We start from the raw sequence: 23,432 nt of genomic DNA, 5'->3' as shown, positions 1-23,432 counted from the left end.
ATTTCCATGTGATCATCAGATTAGATCTCTGCATAGGAAAGGATTTTGAATAAAAGACATCATGTTTGTTTCTACCTTTAAAAAGATATTGTCAAAAGTCCTTTTAGTTTTGTAGTACTAAATAGCAATCACCTCACTACACACTCATGTACTATACCCTATCTACACTATTAAACTGGCAAGCTTTGACAATAGTGTAAGAAAAACTGTATATTGCAAGTCATTGTTTACTTCTCTCATCACTTTTATTTTATCAGTCATCACTTTTATTTTATCAGTATATTGGAATTTCAGAAAATAATATACTACAGCCACAGCTTGAGATAGAGCTTTCTGATATATTCCTAAATTGGATACAAAATTCACAACTGGAATAGGTCAAGTGATCTCTCTGGAGGATGCTGATGACACCAATGCTACTTCTCATTATTTGCTATGGGGTTGTATTCAAGTGAGTTCATATTCAGTTCTAACTTTGGAGCTCAAAAAAAGGCAGGAAAGAGTCTTTCTTAATTAGTGTCACTTTTCCTGTTTTCCCATCAGACACAAGCAATTTTTTCTTTTTTTTTTTTTTTTTGGCTGGAAATACAACTTTGTGATTGATAAGAAAACATTTCTTGAGGGTAAGAAAGCACAGGTTGTGTTGAAAAGTAAAAGATGAATTCTACAAGCTGTAACAGTCTGGAACTTGGCAAATCTCAGTCTGGAGAGAGAATCCAGAGAAAGCAGATGAGTATAGTTTTTTTCATTCTGGAGATGAAAGCCCATACGCTGCATAAGAAATTGCATCTGTGATCTAAAATCTACCTTGTTTTTAATATTTCAGTCCATTACATTGGTCTGAAAACCAGTGAATAAAGAAGACACTATTGTTCATTCCTAAAATATTTGATGCAGCATCCCAGAAGAGGATAGAGGTGATGATCTGTCTCCATAACAAGGCATTGAGCTGAAGTCATCCAGGCCTTCTTATTGTTAATAAATCTCTTGCAAGTACATTTCATCATGGGAATTTCATTATGGCTTCGGATAGACCGATGTAATGAAACAAAGAACTTCATAGCATAGAGTTGCTTATCTTTCTGTGCTGCAGAAAGCTGACAGTGAAGTTACTCAGAACTTTGTGTACTCTGTTGGGGGCGGTGGGAATGTGGGTTATGTAAATATTTGCTTTGTAGCTGTGTGTCATGCAGGTTTTGTAAATATTTGTTTGAATTTCAGTGTGGCTCTACCCTCCAGGCTGTAGCAACTTATTTTGAGAAAATATTTATATGAACTTAGCAAACCAAAAGCCTCTAGTGCAGCTTAACTTCACCACCGAGATGAAAAAGAAATGTTGTATTGTATTGGGCTTGTCATGCATTTCTTCAAGTACTTCTGAAAAAAGGTGGTGCTGGGAGACAAAAAGGTAGGTCGACTGCTGAAAGTAATAATAAGAAAAAATGTGACATCTCAGACAATTTGTTTTACATTACGTTAACCCTAACAGTCATTATGCAAACTAGAATTACTATACTTTTACTTAAACTACTGAGATTATAAATTGTAGGAGGCTGGGACTCTTTTTTATCTATTATTCATAAATCACCTCGCACAATACAGACTCTACTTAGTCCATCAACCCTTAAATACACACAAAATAGTATTACAAGGCAGTGAAATCATTTAAAACACCACTGATTCATTTTGGCTTCATACAATAAATTCAAACCATATGGAACCAAGTTTCTTGGGACACTATTTTCTGGCATTTCCATGTATTTGGGTGTTAACAAAGGCAGCTGTTTGAGATAACCGAAGAGATTCAGGATACCAGTGAGACTAAGCTGATTTGAGGTAGCCAAATGCATCATTTATCTGAGCTGTCATTGTGAAGTCTAACTATTTCTTTCAATATTTCTAAGAAACTACTGAATGGAGTGAAAAAAAAAAATATTTTACACAGGCAGAGTCAAACAGCTGAATGGCCATGTATATAAGTTATTCATATATTCAGAATAATGAAATCTACAATTTAACTTTCTTTACTTTGCAAATTATCAGGCTAGAGGTTATGAATTTTACAAATATATTTTTCTATTTACAGTTCTTCAGTAAATAGCTTGTGTCAATAAATTTTAGCTCATGATTTGTTCATGAGCTGAGCATTGAAAATATTCATTATTTATACTATACAATTTGTCCCCTAAATTACATGGCATTATTTATGTTCCATGAATAGGTGATTTATAAATAGCTTTATAAATAAAATGGATTGTGTTTTCCTTTATCAGATTAACTGTGAACTTTCCTGGTGGTTCAAATCTATCATCCAAATAATAAGAACAACATGGGAATCACACTGCTGATCCCCACTATTTCCATAAAATTGATATTGCCCTTTGTTGTTGGTTTTTTATTTATAAATGTAGAAAATAAGCATTTATATGTTGGAATACAGGTAAATTACTGAAATAGGAGAAATTATAAACAAAATAGTCTGAGGTATTATGAGTTCTATTTTTATAGAAGCATAATGTGGTTCGTGTACTGAGATATATGAAAACATTATATGGGAGAACTATAGGGTAATTTGAATCACACAAGAGCAGACATATTTATCCTCTTGCTTTGACAAAGAATACACTTCTTTTTTAAGGTGTGAAACTTTCTACAAACAAAGAGAAGAGAAGGGGACCAAAAATTATTGGGTAAAGGAAGGGTAAGTTAAAAATCACATAGCAAATTACTCCAAATTACTGTTTTCTTTTCAGTGCTGTCTAGCTCATGAGCAGTAGCAAGCACTTCAAAGAAGAGCAGGGTGAAATCCAAAAGCCACTGGTCCTGGGGATAACAGTGTCCCAGAAACTATGAAAGGAGGTGGAGCAGCTGTAGCATTTCCCTCAGACTTGCATTTACAGAGGTATTTAGAGCAGCAGTGGCATCTGGGCCCTCCAACTCAACTGCACAATACAGCAGGGGTTGGAAAAAAAAAGAGAAATGGAAAGCAATGCACTTGGTTGGAGTCCCACATCTGCCTGGCACTTAAATAACATTGAAAGTGCCAAGAGCCCATTTTTTTGGAGTTTCTTTAAAGAACAATACCAAAACCCTAACTGGGGCTCAGTCCCACAGTGCTCAGACAAGAGTGACACAAATTTGGTGACAGTAACTAGGAAACTACAACATGTGACAGACTCGGAAACAGAGCTTAAATGTAGTGCCCAAGCCAAAGGGCAGAGGATGATGCATACGCAGAGGTCCCAGATGAGCTCCTCATAGCTTTTTTTCCATTACTGAGCTGTTTTCACAGAGGTTTGATCCAAGGTTACATAAATGCTCCATATCTTAGCTCAACATCAATGGCAAGGGCAAGTCAGGGCATTTTAGAGCCTGTTGGTGAACTCAGGATCCTGACAAGCACAACAATCTGGGTTTTTCCTTGGATCTTACTGTGCATTTTATTACTTATTTTTGAAATCAGGTTTTGAATTAAGTGCTAAAGGAGCTGAGTAAAATGCTGAAGCGTTTGATTGTCTTGGTGAAGTCCCTGCAGGTTCATCAAAAGGCGAATCTTTTACTATGGTTTAGGGGCTACTGAGTAAACCTAATGATTTGCTTTCTCCCCACCCATCCCAGACCTCAGCAAAGAAAATTAATGCTGTAGAAGCATGCTGAAAAAAGAGGAGTTTTCTTGCTGAAAGAAAGGCAGGAAGAAAAAATGAAGAGGCAAAGTGTTCCTATTAGTCATGATCATGAAGGATACTCTTGTCAGAAAGTGGGATAAGAGATGGGAAGAGCATTGCTCTCCTTATAGTGCTCTTCCTCCCCAGACCAGTGGGTTGAACAGCAAACACAGGAAACAATTTTGCCTGTGCCTTCCTTAGCTCCCAGCAGTACAGAGATTAGTAAACAATGAAACTGAGTTTTGAAATGATTAGTCTTTTCCCTCATCACTTTAGTGCGTGGTTTTGGAAAAACTCCGATGTGTAATTACGTGGTCTCTTATGATGACCAAATACTTTACTATAATTCTATGCCTTTATCATTGAGTAAAACAATGGTTCCATTATAGAGAAGAATTGCAAACTACTTTTCTTAGACTAGTCGATGTGGTTTGGGGAAAAAAAAGCCACAATGAGAAAATCATGGGTGATGCAACAAAACCATCCATGCTTTCTGCACTTCTGAACATATTACTTCTTTCATGCCAGAAGCTATCAAGATAAAACACCTGTGAGACACTAAATATTCTGAATTAATAAGAAAAAACTCTCATCTTAAAGGAATGTTAAATTCCCCATAGAAAAGCTGATCAAAATCCTGTGTGCTGGTCAGAAAGTTGATCATAAAACCCACACAAAACATCAAAAAGAAAAAAAAAAGCAAAAAGAAACACCAGTGCTGCATAAAGAGATATTAAGATATTCAGATATTTTTCTAGTTACTAGAACTTCAAAAGGGGGCAAATTGTATTAGAGGTCAGTGTGGTAGAATGATAGAATGGTTTAGGTTGAGAGGGACCTTTAAAGGTCATCTAGTGCACTCCTCTTGCAGTAAGCAGGGACATCCTCAACCAGGACCAGGTTGATCAGAGCTTTGTTGAGCCTGGCCTTGAAAAGCTCCAGGGTGAGGCCTCAACTACTTCCCTGAGCAAATGTTCCATTGTTCCACTACCCTTATGGTAAAGAACTTGATCCTATCATCCAGTCTAAACCTACTCTTCTCTAACTTGAAACCATTGCCCCTCATCCTATCTCTACAGGCCTTTGCAAAAAGTCCCTCTCCAGCCTTCTTGTAAGCCCCCTTTAGGTACTGGAAAGGTCAATATTAGGTCTCCCTGGAGTCTTCTCTAGGCTGAACAACCCCAGCTCCTTCAGCCTGCCTACTACCTAAGTAATACACAATACATTTTAAAAATAATCAGCAGCAACAAAACAGAGGCAAATTAAAATCATATTATAAAGGAAAGCAAACACAAGAAGTCAAACAGAACCAAATATTTCAGCCAAATGTGTCCAATGGAAAATTACTGTAATTGGTTTTGAAATGGTCTACCAATTTTGCTTTTGGATATAAGTTTTGATACAGTAAATCATTGGTAAGTCACAGCCCATTGCTGAATTTCTGAGGGTCAGAGCCAGGTTGCTTCCTGTGTTATAAGAATTAGGGGCTGCTGCACTTACTGATTCCCAAGCACAGTAGCCTCCTAATCTCGCCAGTGGATCCTAGAGATAAGCTGAATGCAATCAACATTGTATTGTTCAGAGCCTGAGAAATGGAGACCTAATTTGCCTCCCCTATGTGTTTAAAGGTTTTTCTTTTTGCTTCCCAATACACAAGTCAGTAATTAAATGTTTTATATTCAGTTAACTCCTGAGGTTGAGACTGTCTCGTCGGCAACCGTAATTGATGGTTGATTTCCCCATCTTTCTTCTGACCCATAAGTTTTCTTGCTCTTGTTATTCCTCTTTTCTTTCCTGTCCCACTGCAAGGAGAGAGTGACTGTGTGCAGGCCTGGCTGCTGGCCAGAGCCAATGCATCACAAGTTTTTTAACATTCTGGAGCCACCTAATTTAGTGTATGGGAATGGTCCAGTATTCTAGACAGAGAGCTGATGTTTTGCCCATTCATATTTTCTTTCCATGAGGCAAATGTAGGGAAGGAATTACAAGGACAGTGAAGTTTACATTCTTTTTCTTATTATAGAGGTGGGTGTGAACAAGGCATATGGATGAAAGTATTCATAGGTTCTGGAGTTTAGATGTAGCTATAGGCACCTGCAAAGTGATTGGTGTTAAGTCATGTGTGTGAAAATTTGAATCTTTTGCAGCAGTTGCCTATTTCTCTCTACTGGATATGTAGGACACCTAGAATGGTTCTTCTGGCTTGCACATCTCTGGGAAAAAATAGGGATTTGATAAATACAGTAATCCAACCACTTGGGTGCTCCCCAGAGTTGTTAGGAAAAACCCTCAGGGTCCTCAGTCCAGAAATCTTTAGCTGAGGTTAGGTAGTAGCACAAGCTTTCCTTAGTTGAGCACAGTAGAAATAACTTCTGCCTCTGAAAAAACATAACTGGTCCTTTTCTAATCCTAGTTAGTGCAATATTTTTCTACAGCTTGAGATAAACCAGTTCAATTCCATCCCTTTTTGCCTTGCGAAATGTTGATTTTACTTGGAAAATACCTTGGATAAAACACAGGTACTTTCCTGGAAACCAGGACCACAGCAAGGACCTCCCTCACAATTTGGTGAATACCGTGAGGGTTAGACTGCTGTTTGTGACAGTTTCAGTAAGATGAGCAGAAACGTAATTTTCCCTCTAAAAATTCTGTCTTTCCCACGTCTGACCTCTCTTAATGAGCACTGAGCTGTGTCCTTATAACTCTCTAGACAAAGAAGAGAAGCTCTTTGGGTTTCTGTGCACACTCACGGTAATGAACCCCACAGCGCTCCTCGCAGCTGCAGCATGGAGCGACATTGGGATGATGAGACCTTCACTTTACTCTCCCCTGGAAGAAAGCCCAGGCACGCAGGGAGAGGATGTACTTGTCAGGGACCCCTAGTACAGGCAACTGCAGTTTGGAGCTTCTGAGACATGCTGCAGAATTCATTTCCCATGTCATACAGGCACAGCCTTTTAGGCTTAAGCACTAACTATGCCTGCATTGCATAACTGAGCCAAAGCTGCCTTATACTAAGACTACAAAATCTGAGAGAACAGCACAAATTTGACTTGAAATTCATGTTGTAGACACGTGTTTTTTTAAAGCATGCTCCAGGGTTGTGGTGGTTTTCAGTTATTATTTTTCCCTTATTAAATCTTGTCTTCTCCCTAACCCTACCACAGTTGATGTAAACCACCATTAAGGTTCAGCTTAACAACTTCTTGACTGTGTAGACAGATGAGGCCAAGGACATCAGAGACTTAAAATAGTAAGCTGATAGGTATTTCAAGCTATAGAAACTACCTATAGAATATCCAGGTAGACACAAGATGCTATGAGTTTGGAAGTCAATTTAAGAATTGAACTGCAAAACAAATTTGAAATCTAAATATTTTCTTCAGTAAACAGTATTAGTTAATTTTTTGTGCCATGTTATTTTGAGTTTATATTAAGATGTTTTTCTCAGCTTAGAGAATCTCTTATAAGCAATTCAAATGAAATAAGACTTTTAGACTATTTTAGTAATTTTTTTTTTAACATAATGACAAATGTAAAACTCATGAGATCACCAAAATGATATCTAGAATGATGAGATGGAGAATAACAGCAAAGGTAGGATGAAATGTTCACAGTATGAATGATTCAGACTTCAGGGACCAAAATTTAAATGCAGAGACGTATAGGACACAAAGAGTTCAAGCAGAGAATTTCACTTAGTGCAGCTGCCAAGTAAAGCCATCAAAGAAAATAGCTCAAATGAGTTTAAGAGAGCACTCTGCATGTCTGAGCAGGGAGGGAATCAAAGGATATAGTTACTAAGCTAGAAAATGGGTGTGAGATAAACTTAAAGGGAATGGCTTATTGGGTCAGGTGTACTTTTCTCTCTCTGGCATTGCCTTTTGTCCTAATATTCCATAAAAGGAGGATTGAAAATAGTCATAAGGAAAAGCCCTACAAAGACTATAATTAAAATGTACTGCAAATGTTTTAATCTAACTGACTTGTGTTTTGATTGGGGGTTTTTACATTAATTAGAGATCCTATAAAGACTGTGAGAACCATTTCATCAAAGACAAAGGCTTAAAGAAAAGCCCAAGATTGAGAGATCCATTCTTAATGAAAACGTCTTCAATATGTGAACTAAGACATTTTTGAAACTGGGAGTCTGAAGAAGGAAAATTACACAGAATTGAAAGGTAGAACATAAAAACTATACTTTGGAGAAATTAGCCTAAACCAACTACATAAGTCAGAGAGTAAAATCTGTTAAAATTCAGTCTACCTGAAGAAATACTAAGCGTAGGTTGCAATACTGGATATTGTACATCAGTATATAATTTTTAATTTGCATCCGAATTGGAACTAATTTGCATGTTATAATTACCTTCCAAACTGTCTTTTGGGAGATAAAAACAGAGCTATTAACAAAACTTCAATGTATCACAGTTTCTAGACTAAATAAATTTGCTCTATGATATTGCCTAGCAATCTTTTCTGAAAATGACTAAAATCATAAATATGCTTCATTAAACAAAAAGAAATGGAAACATTTGGGGTTTAAAATATTAATGCTTAAAGATTATTTTGTACCAACAATCATTTTAATGATTTGCTTTCAAAAATAAAACTGCAGTTTTAGTTTATCTTGATTATATATTTCCTTACAATGCTTGCTCTGCTATAACTACACTGTGTAGTGATTACTAACAAAAAGCATTAAAAACAACTTATTAAACTTTGGAATGTCTTCAAAAAAGATATGCTGTGGTCACAAGTAATAAAACTGGTGTTTCTCATGTATCCAGGTAGAAGTGCTGAAGGCTATAACATATGTCTCTCCTTAGATGAAGATAAAAGGGAGCCAGGATCTATCTTTTAGATCATCAGGTCATTTTAATCTTTTGCATCATCCATTTTAGCCATAGAGACCAGAGGTACGAGATCAGACATAACTTTATAGCAAGGGCCTACATTATTTGAGATTAATCCCTGAATTTTAAATAACTTTTCGTGTCTCCTGTGTTAAGTTTTAGCAGCTGCAGAGGTTAGACCACTGGATCATGTGCCTTCCTTCCAAAACAGCTTGTATGTGTGTGTGAAAGAATTTAGTTCCTGCTTTTAAAGCATTGAATTTCAGAATATCATTATTTTCAATCTCTAACTTCGAAGGGAGAGATAATCTGAACCCCAAATTAATTTTGCAGGCACTCAGTTGGGATCAGATGGCACAGTCAGGATGACAGACCCAAAATTTGTTCTCTTCTTCTCTTCTCTTCTCGGCCCCTGACCTCAGCCCCTTTACCCTTCTCCTTTCTCTTTCTCCTTCTCCTTTCTCTTTCTCCTTCCCCCTTACTCTCCCTCTTCCCCTTCCCCACTTTTAATATAAATTGCTCTTTATTCGGTCTAGCTAATTTTATGGTTCAGGCTTGCTAGAGACATGCAGAGATAGGTAATGCTGGGTTTTGGGAATTTTTTGCATTTTGCTTTTTGTCAGGACTACAAAATTCTACAAGGAAAACTGAACATCAGGTTTTCCTTACTGGAGTCCCAGTCTACTTGATAGAAAGCACTCAGTATCTATGTTGGGCAGCTGGTCTGTGAAAATCAACCCAGGTGATCTGGAAGAAAATAAAGTAGATCAGACTGAAAAGTTACTGTCTTTCCATAGTATCTTTGTCAAAATTAATTTCTGCACACTGCTTAGATTTTTATGGCATAGTATTATCTAACAGAAAGATACTTGGAGAAAATACAACTGACTCTAGCATCACTCTAACTTCCCTCATAAACTGTGGTGACTTCTGCTATGGTGATTTAAGACAGTAACTTACGACCCATACAGGAGAGAAGAGGACGAGCATACTTTAAACACTCCAGTCATAATTTAGTGTAATCACTGGAGCTGCCAGCAATGGTAATTTGTGCTGGTATGCCAGAATGAAGCAGATGAAATGTGCTCACAGCCTCCTGTTTGCCAGTTCTGCTACAAGGGTGTAACCTCCACCAAATGCACCCGGCATGCATCAAAGTAGTGGCAATATCTTAAGTAGCTACAGTGATCTGCTTTATTGAACACGAGTGATAGTCTACAGGTCACAGCCAGGCTATGTTTTTTTTCCTGTTATAAGTATACAATTATGTGTACAGTGGCTGAAAAGTGGACAGCAGAAATATTTTTTTAATTGACTTAATAGTGGGAGAGTAGAATGAGACTGCAGTTCTTTGCTTATTTATTTTCATTTTGGATTTCAGATAGGTTTGAAACTGTGCCTGTACACATACTCCAAATGAGTGATGTACTAATTCCCTATGCTGCCTGAAAGTCCTCAAATCTACATGAACTGATCTTTGGTAAATATAGTTTGTATCGAGAGAACTCTCGAATTTCACATGCTCGCATTAAGAAGTGCATTACTTGGTCTTGTATCACAGCCAGATTGAAATACTGGCTAAAATCTAACAAGGCACTTTACCACATAGCAAAAGCAAATATATATTTTTGTCAATGAATAGATTAATCTTCACACTTTATTTATTTATTTATTTTCAAAATAAGCTCTTTAGTTTAAATCCAAAATGCAAATGTACATGAATTTATGAGAACTTACTTTGCATTCTGTGTGGAAGACTCACATTTCCTACACATCTTCATGGGCTTGCCTATAAATTTAAAACAAAGGCTTTTTTTCTACTCCTGTGTGTTCTCTCATAATCCCCTTCTCCAGTGTCTATCTCAAAGATTTTCACTCAGGCTACTGGGAACAATCCTTAGAGATATACATGCAGATCTGTGGTGCTAACTGTCATTACAAAGGTTTACAATGATAAACCTTCAGCCCAAAGAGGCTAGTTGAAGTCATATTGAATTCTAATCCTGGTGCCAAAAAATGGCAATAATATTAAAGAAAAATATCTTTTCACACACTGTAAATGTATACGATAACTCTAGACAAAAGGTCACTTTTCATTTCTTTGTTCTTCCAAGCTCATATTATTTGCTACCATTGATAACACTGAAGGTATTTTGAATCCTTGTGGCTGTGATTTTCTTTGACAATGCATTCAAAGCTCAGAGAAGCAGCTTCAATTAAACAAAGATCTGAATCTGTCATTATAAGAAGTTGAATATTTCTTTTCATATAATTGTAGATTTGAAGCACACAATGAACCAGTCTGCAAAATAATATTCTTTTTCCTTTAATACAATTGTTTTGCTGAGAAAAAAGTTCCACAGCTCTGTGAGATTGAATTAATCCATGAAAATATAGCAACAAGACAGATACTCTGTTTCGGTTTAGTCTTTTGGTGTTGTTTTATAACTAAAACCAAATATCTTTGTTTTCTTGTAAAGATTAGTTGTAGAAATTTGAAATCATCCATAACCATAGGGTCTCTAATGTTATACCACAAACTATGTTGCCTATTTTTGTACTACTTCTGAAAAATGAATGGAAGAACACAGGGGATAGAAAGAAACAATAGAAAGATCAAAGAACAAAGTGAAAATATACCTTTCCAGATGTATAGAAACCTTGCTGGGTTTTTTCCCTTGGCTATTAATGTGGGATAAAATGCATCCCACTTGAGGATGTACAGTAGAAATATCGCATCTGTATGATGAGAAATACTTCTGAAAAACGTAGGAACATGATAAAGCATCTACAGGATCCAGGCCATCCAACATCCATCTGTGGTGTCTTCATTAGCAAGAATAAGGCATATTGGGAAATTGTATATTGAAACGGTGGCACTGAGGATACAAAATTACTGGTTTGAGACAATTGCTTGAGACAGACTCTAGCCCAGTATCATGCACTGGGCACCTGTCGGCAGCTGCAGCAAGGTACATGAGCTCTCGGAGCTGACTTCCAGTTAATTTAAGCAGAAAGAAATACAGCCTGTGTGTTTAATCTCCATGGGATGTGAATCAAACCACCTGGGGGGACTTTTTCTTTTACATTGAGCTGCTCCACATGAAAATGCTAATGTGCCTAAACAGTTCCCAGTGCTATGAGCCAAGCTGACAAAGCTTGTAGGATAATGTCCTCGTCATTAGGGCAGGATGCAATTGTTCAGGCTGGTTCACATCAAAGGTTCAGTTAACCTAAAGTTATGTCTCTGAAAGTGACTACAGGAATCCTGTTTCCTTGATACACTCTTCCATAGGTGACAGATAACCCTGCTTATCACTGCGTGTGATGGACATTTGTATCATAAATGTCTCTAATTTCTGTACTGTAAGCTGTGAATACTGTTGTATTCTGAATTTCTGAGTTGAAGTGTAGGGTGAAATTGTGACTCCTTTTTTTATTTTAAATTGTCATGCAGTGCTGATGTCATCTGGAGGTTCTTGGATAAGAAACTGTCAACAATCATTTTTACATGTCTTCTGATGGCTGTATAGATCACTATCATGTTCCCCCTTAGCAGTGCATCTTTCAAATTCAAAGATCTCTTCAGCATTCTCTTCTTGTACAGAAGCCAGTCCATAACACTGGTTGAACTTTGGCAGCCTTTTGTAAACTTTCTTTTTGAGTCTGTATCTTTCTTGAATTAGTGAAATCACACTGTCCCTAAAAAAAATGAAGTGTGAAGATCTATGTTTTCCAGTTTGTTGTCTACTAGTTCTGTAGGAATTCCTAGCATTTGATATAATTCTTTGACCTCAACTATTCACTCAGCCAATGCTTTAATAAAGCTGTTTGTTATTAAACCTGAGCTTCCTTACGGAATATTAGCAAATACTTCAGATCTCCACATGGAATATGTTAGAACTGTTTGTCTCCAAATGTAGGGTTTGTATTTATTAGAACTGAAACTCATTGGTCATTTTTCCACCCAGGTAAAATTTTTTTACACTGTTTAATGTGACAAAATGCTTGACAATCATCTCCATCTGTCAGTGCCCTGCAGGGTTTGTACCAGTAACCTCATCCCTTACTAATGGCATCTTGATATTGAAAGTTAGAACCTGACTTGAGCCTTGCACAAAGAAGATATTGCATAAATAGTTCTTTCCAATCATATTCCAGTGAACCCTATGTTAACCATTTCCACTGTTATTTTATATTTTTTCTAAAAAAACATTTTGCCCTTATTACATGTATCATTTTTCTAGAAATCTCCTAGTTAGGATGGAATGTGAGAACACAGTCTTGATATTGTTTCTCTAGAAGAGCTTTTCCTTTATAATCTTTAATCACATCACCTCCTTTCAAGATTCTTGACTGTTCAGACGTCTGTTCTTTACATACAGTTTCTGGCACAGAAAGAAAATTACAAACTCAGCCACTTTTACTGCATTTTGCCATTCTTATTGCTTCCAAACCAACTTCTTCTGAGTGACAAATTAGATGGGCAGATTCTCAGCAATAGCTGCACAAATCAGAGACCTTTAGTTCTGACAGTTCTAGAGGCTGAACCTAATGAACATTGAACTACATCATTAAATGCAGTAAATGGTCATGTCTCCATTGAAAGCAAAGGAGAGATATATCTGACACCATAAGACTGCCTGACTCTTATTGATGACATGTCATATATCACAGCACTCAACTAGAAAATAACTTGTCTTCAATATACTTGAGAAAATATGATAATATTAACTAAAAATACATATTATTTTAAAAATAGTTTGGGGAAATGTCAATTTCCAGTTGGTTGTGAGGTAGTTGTCAACTGTGAGTCATAAATTAATGTGTAATGGGGACAAAATATCATAGATATCATATTTTTCTTTTGTATGGACACTAGCTATATAGAATGTCAAAGTGTGTGGATTGTGGTTTGATTCTGAGAAAGGGTGTAGTGCTAATAAGGCCAGGGCATCATGACAGCTTGGTTTTCAGGGCTTTCAGAATAGTCTTGGTGAATTCCTGCAAGTATCAATCACTCTACACCACTCAAAGTTAAGCATGCAGTAGTGAACGAGTTTGCTGTGCAGACTCCATGAAATGATTGGGTATTCCTGCTTAATTTGCTCTGACTATAAGCAATATATAGAGTGGAAAGGAATTAAATTAATTTATCAGCCAATTAATCTGTCAAGAAAAAAGAATTTGGGCAAATCTCATTCCTAATTTGGGAAGCTTTTTATTTGGCTATTTCTCATGCAATAAACATGACCCTTTGGCAATGCACTTTGGTCTAACATCTTGTAGAGCCTGTGGGAGGGCAACATAAACAGATGATGCTGCCAGTAATACATTCTAGGCATAGATGAGAGCAGCTGTAGTCACATTTACTTAGCCTGCTTTATAAGTGGGGGTCACTCCTCTTGGTGGGTATGTAGGTTCATATTGCAAGAAGGACAGGGAGGACCTGTGATGCTGTGGCTGATGACAACTAGCTACTACTCAGGGCTCCATTATTTTGTTTCCAGTGGCTCCTGTGATCAAATTTTATGTATATATTTCTGTTTTGTTCTTGTCAGCACTATTCTGATGCTGATGTACCTGTGTTCTCTTTATGCTCATAATGTACTAATTTGCACTGTAGCTGACATACGTGTATTTTCATTGGGTGTCTGGTACTCTCTTCTTTTTTACTCTTAATTTGCATTGCTATTTTCTGAGATTTCTTTCTACCAGTATTACTTTGTAATACAGATTTGATTATGTAGATTCATCCTGAGAATACATTTTCCTTGAACCTTTAAATGAATAAATTTCAATGTTTCTTTTGATACTATTGTGCTCTATGATATGTCTGTGTTTCAGGTAATATTTCAGGTAGCAAAAATCTTTTCAGTCTATTTTATAAGAGGTTATCATGTCCTTCATCTGACGTCATCTGACTCAGTCATTTAGGTCTTATCCTCATAAGCTGGCTTTCCTATTGCCTTAAAGATTTTTGTTGCTCATATCCCAAATCATTCTCAGAGCTGGGTATAGTTTTACCTACAGTGAAGAGAAATGTTCACATTCCCATTTTATTATTATGCAGTTTGGTTGCTTTATTTTTTTATTTTTTCCCCCACCTTAATACATTGCAACTAGATCTTCAGTTGTCTGTAAATTTGGGTATTAAGTCCTTCCAAATAATTCCCTCTCCATTAGAAGTGTATGTGTTGGTATTTTTTTCCCTACAATGTATAAAGTCATCTTTTTCAGATTGAACTTCCTGCCTCTGACTCTTTCTGATTTACCTCTTTGGCCTCGTTGTTGTTTGTTAATAACTCACATTAAATAGGGCTTGAATATTTTAATTAATGTGCTGTTTACTGCTTTGTCCTACTCAGTAATAAAAGATCATGGTTAAGATACCAAGGCTATTCTTGACAAAGGGCAGATATATTTCAATATTAATGTGAAAGACTGAAGCAAATGAAAATGACTACACAAGAAAAATACATTTTAGCTCAGAAAAGTAAAGTAAGTGGCTTCTCAAGAGAGCCTATGAGCCATTTTTTTTCTTTGTGTACAGAGTGAAAACAGACAAAACAAAGAAAAAGAAGAAAAACAACAAAAATGCAAAACCCATTGCCAGTATAAATCAGCATTAGAGCAATGTCATACACTATCACCCCTTTTATCTCACAGAAATATGAGCTGAAGTAATGAAAGTAATGAACAGTACAAATCTGAAATATTTATAGCAGTTTCTTGAAGCTGTTGCAGCAGTGTCAGGATGGTGGCACAAAGTATGAAGCAAAATTACTTGGAAATTTGAAGAAACCTGGATGTCCATGCAGTGCTACTACTTGTAGATTTCTCAGTATCTAAATCTCGGTACCTGACAGCAATATCAGAACTTGTTTACCTTTTTTCTATTATCTCTGTTATGAATATCTCTTTCTCTATCATGATCAACCTATAGTATCAGTGCCACAGTAAACCTTTCTATTTTCCAGTCCTCTCTCATCTGGGCATCAATAAAGTAATCATTCCTACTCTCCCTTCTGCCTCTGGTGTAAACACCCTCTACTCTAAATCCAACTTCTTTTTTCTTTTTTTTTTTCTTCTTCTTGAAAATATTGAATTAAGAAAAAATACAAGCCTTTTTCTTTGGTTTCATTTTGGTACCACTGGACTAAAGACTTTATAGTGGGGAAGAAAAAATTAGAAAAATAAATATGGTATTGTACAAGATTCTTTTTGGAATTTTTGCTACAAACTTAGTCACCTTTTGCCATGTTTCTTGCACCTCTGCTAACAAATGAAATATAAATGTTGTCCTCGTGGATATTAAAACAATGGCAGTGTCTTGATTGAATTTAGGTCATGTCATGCTCAGGAAAACTGAACATTCCCTCAGGTATTCTGCTTTTACCACATCCAAATATATTTATCAAAATAATCAATATAGATATATATATATGTGGGTTTGTATATACTAAAGTCTATATACACTAAATAATATATAGTATTACAGGTTTATTCATACACACACACACACACTAAATCTTCCTGTAGAGTCTAAAATCTTCCTTATCTTGAGGACGATATTTCTGTCATTAGGGGCCTTTGCCTTGGCTTCATCTCTGATCTGACACCTCCAGAAAAGCAGCAGAGTGGCTGAACAGCACTGGCCAGCAGGTAATCCGTGACACTGATGCATTCCTTGACTGTTCTACATGAAAAGGTTTAACCTCCATGAACAGCATCAGAGCTACTGGCATCTGCCTTTTTAAAACCAGGTTCAAGAGGCAAAATACCTTTAAACTACGCACATACCAATGGTTTCTGTGTGATTTTTGATTTCTTTGAAGTTCAGAGCACTCTCAAAGTTCATAAAACCAGTCACAAAAATATTAAATGAGGGTGTTTTTTCTTGGGGCAGGAAAAAAAAAAAAAAGGAAATAAACAGAAAACCCCACAAGAATACGGTTCCCTACTCTTACACTATAGCACTGAAACAAACATTTTATAAAATGAAAGTCATTCTAAAGAATTCCCTCAAGGAGACAACAGCCACGCAAGGCAGCTATTACTTGTACTCACAATTTCATCAATCTTTGATCTTTATTGTTATGGTATTATTTCTATTCTAGTGCTATTAAAAATGTTCCTTGTGGATTTTTCTTAAATAATAAATGTTCCTACCTAATATTGCCTGGAAAAAGAGACAATTCAGATCAGTGCTGCAAATAAAAGCTTAAGAGCCTCTTTATTTAATTTCATCCAGAAATGACTATGAGATTGTTATCTTGAGAAAGGACCAAAAATTAAGTATTCACGATTTCCTTTTTCCAAATCAACCTGTACCATGCAGAGTAGATTTTATGCTGTTTCCTGTTCTTACTACAACTTTCATCCTGAGAATTAGGACTGCAATAGAATTTTAATTTCCAAAAGCATCATATGAAATATCAGATGCCTGTGCTTTTTGACATTTCAATTAAGCTCTATTTTGTGTTTTGATATATTGATAATTAATTCACCTAAAGTTTATTGGACACTATTAATGACAGTAAAATTATAATGCAGAAGGAGTGTTTTCCTATTTGATATATATAAAAACTAAAATAAAACCATTCAGAAATCTGACAAAAAGATGGTGAATAATAATAATAGAGGAGAAGAGGAATGTCTTATTGTCCACACTGCTTATAGCTTTCTGCCAGGTATGCACAGGCACATTTAAACCAATCTTCCTTATAAGATACTTCATTCAGCTGAAGCCTTAATTTCATACTAATTCAAGGAGACAGAAAACCAATGATCATATACATGCAAAATCATAGTTTCATCTGTTTTCTTACAGATCATTTTGTATTCACAAATGTTTTGCAACTCACAAATTATTTTGAGTGTTTCTTAGCTTAATGATACTAGGAGAAATTTATATTAATTTGCCACTTAACAGTTAATTTTTCCATGGCTTATGTAATGCACACACACACAAAATGATTAGGAGGAAAACTGATGGCCTTGTGAATTTGGACAGGGAATTTTCCACATAGAGAGTAACATGAGATAAAGTGTGATTGTGTGGTCACCAATATATGGTTGATAGTGATTTTGTCCCCTTAAATGTGTAATACAAACCAAAACTATGACTTTATTCACTCTACTACTGGATGCATTGTCAGCATGTAGTGCCATAGGATCTCTGATGCAAGCCTTGTTTGCAGTCACTTGTGGAGCTGCCTAATTCATGACAGTTCTAAACAATGTGCAATCTCAGTATCTTCAACTGCATAAGGAGCAAAAGGCTGGTGTGGACTGAGAGCAAGATTTTGTATTATTTTCCTCCATTCTCCTTCCATTGAAATTACCTGGACAAAAAGGTGAGAACAGATTAAGCAAATTTCACACTCCCATTACATCTCCACAGTCACCTGATTCAATGATGACAGAAGATGAAATAACAACATTGTTATGACTTCACTGGGAGGAAATCCAAAGAGCTAAAAGTTGGCCAGTGCTTCCTTGCAGCAATGGATGGCTCTAGGTCAATATGGTTAACAGTCTCAAGGTGGACAAATGGGAAGAAAAATAACCTCTTAGTGTGAAATATTCTGCTCTCAGGCTTCTTTTCATACTGTCCAAAAGGCCCCTTTTGCACTGAAACTTTCCTGATATTTAATTTAATATCAATCTCTTTCCCATTAATGGACAGGAATCAGTCTCTGAAGTCTTCAGTGTGCTCCTCACTATGTAGGAGGTTCTTCATTTATGAGCTAACATGCTAAGTCTCAAAATGATGATCCACCTTCATAAAAATAATATGAACTGTGTGATACTCTAACTGTTTTAATGAAGAAGTACAAAGGGCTGCCAAAAACTGGACAGGCAAAGCTGTAGTGTTTGGCCTATATTATTTTAAATAATGATGGGACACATCCTCTTTTTTAACACTTTTCCCCTCTCTCACTTCATTAAAGTGAATAGTTCTCTCACCTTGAACTGGAGCCTCTTATTAGTTTTGACTCATATCAGCCTCTGTTTTAAAAGTTCACTTTGATCTGTGTAGCTCAGACTCATTATCTAGTCACTAAAGTAAATAAACCAAAATTCCTCCTACATTCAGAGTTCAAAACTGAAGGATGTTTGTGTAGTTCTAGGCACAGTGGTACAAAATTATTGCTGTAATATTTCACTAATGTGCTACAGAGTCATCTCTGTCAGGACAAACTGTCTAACTGAGATGCAGAAAAAAAAACAGCAGATCAAAAAGTTCATCTGTAGATGTTAGAAGGACTTTTAAAGGAGCAAAACTGAAAAAAGTGGCAGGCTGAATATGTAAAGTTTCCTCTTTTACTTTTTGAATTACACATCTCTAAAGGTGGTTGTACTTATTGAGAGGTTACACCTCACGTATATTGGATAAAATTTATGGTGAAAATATGTTTCAATTTTTAGTTTTAAAGTAGACAAGCAGAAGACCCAATTTTGCATTTGTGCTTATAGACACAATCTGGAACCGAGCTTCAGAACCTGCATAAGGATTGCAAATAGTTTCTATAAAGAGTTACATCTGCAAATATGGAACTTTCATTAAAGCTAGTAGGAAAATACATGCTCTGAAAAAAAATTAAAAATATGTATATATAGGCCATAAAAATGTCTCTTTTTACCATGTCCTTCCATGACCCTCTAGATACTCAATGTTCATATAAATATTTCAGAGGGCATAAAAACTTGGGTAAATTGATATAATTGCTATCTAAAAATAGATAAGAGTTATATCTAATTTAAAAACTTTCACCTAGACTTTTTACAGGCTTCTGTTACCATCCTTTTTGCAATAAACCAGCTCATGATCTATCTACACTGTGTTTTGCCTCAGAAAATCTGCACTTTTTTTTTAATCTGCAATGTTTAAGCTCCAGTGTTTTTTTAGAGCTGGATGCAGCATCTTTCTAAGCAAGCCTCAGCAAGCTGCATATTGAAGATACATGTGGGAGGCTTGCTTTTCATTTCCCAAAACCTGCCAGAGGAACAGCAGTTGATAGTTACGATAGACAGACATGGAAGATAAGGCCTCAGACACTTCATGAAACTGTGTGGAGAGATGTTATCTCCCTGTTAGAGATACCTGAGCAGTATCAGCAATGCTTATGTGTATCTTGTCATGCTAATAAAGTATCATTGAACGCAGCTGGTTTCACAGACAAAGCTGGGAAAAGGACAGAAAGAATAAAAACTTCACTGCTTACTTAACTACATAGCTGGCAGCTTGAAAAGGCAGAACTTTGAAGCAGCAGGAAACAGCTGCCTTTCCACAAAAAAGACAGGTGACATTCAAATTCAGAGTAGTTTATTGGTAGTTAGGATTCAGCTTTTCTTTGCATAAGCATAAGCTCACAGTTATACCCCCTGGCTGATGTGCTTCTGAGACATTTTCACTAAGGCACTGTGAAGAAACCAGGAGAAATTAACCTCTCATCGCCTCACACATTTTGTTCTGTCTGTATACATATGCATATGCATCTACAAGAACTAGAGTAATGTAAAACAATGCACAAAAAGGAGATAATTTCTTTAAAAAAACAATAATGAAACAAAATTTTTAAAGCTTATTATGTGAGAAATTCTGCATAAGAGGATTGATTCCCAAGCAGGCTGAAAAGTTCCCCTAAAAGTGCAAAAATATGTTGGTTCATAGGAAAGGAAAGTGGTATGTGGTGACATATGAATGTTTTCTAACATTCTGTGATTTGAAGCTAGTTTAAAAATACTTCTTTTTATTCTCACTTTAATTCCCAATATGCTTTTCTGAGCCTCAAGAGGCTTGAAAAAGTGGGATCTGCTTGGACAAAAATAGCAAGCTACTTCTTCAGATCATTTTTATTTTTTTTACCTCCATTTTAATACATTTTGTAAGATATGACTACAATAGCTTACTAAAAAAAGCAAAAGCCAGTAATCTTTTTCTATTCAAGTAGTGTCACTCGTAAATTTGAAAATGAGGAAAATCCTAATGATTGAGTTCCAATTCATAGGTTCATATAACAAGAAAAAACACAAGCGTATTCACATTTCCTTGACGATAGACATTAAAAAATAAAACAAAAGACATTTGACACATTATGTCAAACAACATGATTTAAATCTTACCATTATATTAATAAAAATATGCTCAGATAAAACATTGGAACTTGATTAGTTGGCTAACATTAATAACATGACTGAGACAATTATATCTCATAAGCATGCCCTTTTGAGGAGTCAAAAATATTATTTATTTGTTTTAAGCAACTGTCCCCATGCCTCCTATCTTGCTGCAAAGATCTGTTTAAAAGCACACTTTTCTATGCTAAGTTGTTGTGGTGATTTATGGTCATCCAGTGAGTAGAATGGAGTGCAGTGGAATGGAGTGGAGCTGAATGGAGGGCTCTGCAGAAGGAAACAACTTCAGCTTACTAGTTTGAAGATATTCATTGGATGTCTGAACCTGATGCACCACTTTACCCTTACTGTGCTTTTCAAGGAAGCAGAATCAGACGAGTTTAGACTGGTTTAAATTTTCATTCACTTTGATCCAGGCTTCAACATGTAGCCCGCAGTGATTTCATGGCTACTATTTCATTGATTCATTCATTGACAAGTTCACATGCTCCCCAAATCCTCCACTAAAAGTTCTTATCCAGCTACTGTGTTTCATGGTAAACTTAAAGAGGGAATCCTAACAAGTTTGGCCATTCTTTTAGTGTCATCTGTGCAGCATCTGACACAGAAACAGATGCTGAACTCAGCCTAGAGCCTTGAAGCCCTTCATTATAAAGTGATCTAATTTGATAACAAACTAGGCATACTAGCTTGAAATTCATCATAATTTGGCTTGATATCTGAAATAACTGCTCAATAAGGAGCTAACTGCTTACATATGCTAGATGTTAAAAATGTAATTAGAACTTTATAATTGTGAAGTAGATTATCAACATATTGTCTTACAAGTTCAAAATCTAGTTTCCATTAAGCAAAATACAATACATTTTAAGGCACTTATCATTTTTAAGATAATAAAAAACATTTTCAATGTGACAAAATAAGAAATATTGCCAGCATATGACAACAATTAAAAAAAAAGAGAGAGAGAAAAATTTAATTATATTATTTTAATCTAATTAAATGGCAGCCTGTTCCAGTGCCTTGTCACCCTTATAGTAAAAAAGTTTTTTCTTATGTTCAAATGGAACTTTCTATGTTCCAGCTTGTGCCCATTGCCCATTGTCCTGTCACTGGAAACTACTGAGAAGAGCCTGGCTCCACCTTCCTTGCACCCACCCTTTAGACACTTGTAGATTTGTCCCTACAAGTCTTTTAGACTTGTCATCTTAATAAACATAAATATTCCCATAGATTAAGAATGTACTAATATATTACTCCTCACTATGACACAGAGGAATTTAGAAAGTTTTCATAAATCTACTTACATCATGCATGTGCTCATGGTTTTAATACCTATAATGATATATTAATGGAAACCTTTAATGCTCACAGTCTGAAATTTATTGTAAGCATTATATAACCAATGCATTTCACAATGTGCATATATGCGTAATGCTATAAACTAAAAGTATATTTTTAAATTTATACTGAAAGTAACTATGTATAATGTAAATAATTTATTTTCCTACCACATTTCACATTGTGATTATGTAAAATATCGTTTCTATCTCTATAGCCCTGATCAGTTCAAAAACTTTGTCCCCATTATGCAAGAAGTTTTATATCTCATGTATGCATGAAGTGTTGTATCAGTTTCTGAGAGAGCTGTCAACAAAATATACAAATTACAGATATTGCCTTTGTGTCAAATACAAAACATGCTCTTTTCGCTTATGTGAATGCTGCAACTATGCTAACCTTGTTAAAAAGCACAGAATCAAATAAAATTTAAAAATTACTATATTTAAACAGTCTGAGGGTCCTGTCTTTAATGATGAACTTTTCTCTTGCATGTAGTTTCACAACAATTTAAAGTTTTATTTATGATGCTGCTGCCATCCTTGACCCCCAGTCTTGTTCTCTCTTTGACAGCATTGATCATCATCTGGTCCTACTGTGGTTCAGTATAAGCAGTGAAACCAATAGAAAACACTGGCCCCAGTACTGACCCTTGAGCACTACCACTATCACTGGTCTTCATTTTGATATAGAGCCACTGACCACAAGTCTTTGAGTGCGACCATCCAGCAAGTTCCTTATCCGCTGAGTGATCCATCCATCAAATGTGAATCTTTTCAATTTAGAGACCAGGATGTTGTGCAGGACTGTGTTGAACACTGTGCACAATTCCAGGCAGATGACATCACTTGCTCTGTCATCATCCAGTAACACTATAACGCCATCATAAAAAGCCACCAGACTTGTCAGGCAAAATTTTCCCTTGGTGAAGCTTTGCTGGTTTCCACCAGCCACCTCCACATTTTCCATGTGCCTAAGCAGAGCTTTCAGGAGGACCTGCTCCATGATCTTATCAGGCACAGAGGTGACTGAATTGACACCAGGCAGAGTCAAAATATAACTTACTGTTAGTGACAGTAATGAAAATTCTGAGGGCAAGAAATTTGAGACAGGCAAGTAAAAGGTATGTGAAATGTTTGGGAAAAGTCTGAGCTATTGCTTGGTTTTAGGCAAGGCAAGGTCAGAAGAAACAACAGCAGTGAATAAAATTACCATGAACAGCAAGGGATACAACTACATCTCACAGTGCAGGGTGTCAACACAAGGTGGGAGCTGAAGATCAGTTCTTTGAAAGATTTTTATGTTAACTAGACCATACTGGGAGCAGGAAAGGCCACATATTTATGATAAACTGAATTCTAGAAAGGTTTTGGACCTACCAAGCAATGTGTCAGTAAATGTTCATACCCATTATTCCACATTTGCA

At 36.1% G+C, this 23,432-nt stretch overlaps 1 long non-coding RNA gene across 2 annotated transcripts in view; it reads left to right on the top strand.

The window, feature by feature from the left end:
* Positions 1-1,267: 1,267 nt before the first annotated feature.
* Positions 1,268-23,432, top strand: part of LOC139793757 (uncharacterized) — a 30,697-nt gene continuing 8,532 nt past the window's right edge. The window contains exons 1-3 of one of the 2 annotated variants that reach the window (XR_011724776.1): positions 1,268-1,408; positions 2,639-2,701; positions 3,619-4,110. This is a non-coding gene — a long non-coding RNA (uncharacterized lncRNA). Of the gene's footprint in view, positions 1,409-2,638; positions 2,702-3,618; positions 4,111-23,432 lie in introns of those variants that run through there. The other variant, XR_011724777.1, reaches the window with a different exon arrangement.

Source organism: Heliangelus exortis, chromosome 2 (genome assembly GCF_036169615.1).
Source record: "Heliangelus exortis chromosome 2, bHelExo1.hap1, whole genome shotgun sequence".
NCBI lineage: Eukaryota > Metazoa > Chordata > Aves > Apodiformes > Trochilidae > Heliangelus > Heliangelus exortis.
The sequence above is the reverse complement of the archived record's forward strand: the minus strand, read 5'-3'. Positions and strand labels throughout refer to the sequence as shown.